Source organism: Aplysia californica, unplaced genomic scaffold (assembly GCF_000002075.1).
Source record: "Aplysia californica isolate F4 #8 unplaced genomic scaffold, AplCal3.0 scaffold00699, whole genome shotgun sequence".
NCBI lineage: Eukaryota > Metazoa > Mollusca > Gastropoda > Aplysiida > Aplysiidae > Aplysia > Aplysia californica.
In genome coordinates, this window is record NW_004797969.1 from 11,885 (window position 1) to 13,193 (window position 1,309).

A 1,309-nucleotide genomic window follows, 5' to 3' on the forward strand; every position below is an offset into this window, starting at 1 on the left:
AGGACACACTTAGAGAGAGAGAGAGAGAGAGAGAGAGAGAGAGAGAGAGAGAGAGATAGCCAAATCGTTCACGGCGTCCTTCTTGCCTCTATCCTTCTATAACTAAACAAACAAATACTTGGACAAGAAAGATGAAAATCGATGACAAGAGATGGGAGAAAAACAGGATTTCACAAAATTTTAACCGCGTTTTTTGAGAGATAAAGACTTCATTAATGACGGTGGTAGTTTGGTTCGGCTCACCTTCTGTTTGTCTGTCCGTCTTTACCTCTTTGTCTGTCTGTCCGTCTTTACCTCTTTGTCTGTCTGTCTGTATGTATGTCTGTCTGTCTGTCTGTTTGTCTGTCCGTCTTTACCTGTCTGTCTGTTTGTCTGTCCGTCTTTACCTGTCTGTCTGTCTGTCTGTCTGTCTCCCCCCTTCTCTCTCTCCTTCTCTCTCTCGCTCTCTCTCTCTCTCTCTCTCTCTCTCCCACCTTTCTCTCCCTCTCTCTTTTTCTCTACTCTCTTATTTTCTCTTTTTCTTTCTTTTTCTCCTCCTCTCTTTTTATTTATCTCTTTTATCTCTCTATTTCGTCGGCGGCTAAGTGGTAGGGCTCTCGGAGTCATAAAAGAAGGAAAGAAAGAAAAGAAAGAAAGAAAAAGAAAAAAGAGAAAGAAAAAAGGAAAGAAAAAGGAAAAGAAAGAAAAAAGAAAGAAAAAGAAAGCGTGGGGCTGTATCTGGAAAGAAGGGAAAAAGAAAAGAAAAAAAATGAAAGAAAAGAAGAAAGAAAATAAAAGAAAAAGCATAATAAAGAAAGAGAAAAAGAAAGCAAAAGGAAAAGGGCCGTATCAGGGAAATCGGAAGAGAGACGCATCCAGCGCTGCCTGTTTGATGCCGGCAATTGCCCTGATAATAACATTTATTTTCCGTTCAAGATCCCGGGTGGATTTCTGTGCGATTCACTTAAAAACGAGCCCCGTGTTTGCCAGCTGATTGATCTGTGTGTTTGGATATAAGGAGGAGTCTTAGGATGTTAGGATGTCTTCCCCGCTGAGGGGAGGAGAGGAGGGGGAGGAGGGAGGAGGTGGTGGTGGAGGGAGGTGGTAAGACGGAAGGAGGGAGGGATGGAGAGGGGAGGGAAAGTGAGTAGCGGAGGGGCGAGGAGAACCGTTGAGAAGGAGAGAAAGAATAAAAGGAAGTTGTAGATATGAATGATATATGTGAATAAACACACACACTCACACACACACACACGCACACACACACACACACTCACTCACACACACACACACGCACACACACACACACACATACACAAACAAACAGACA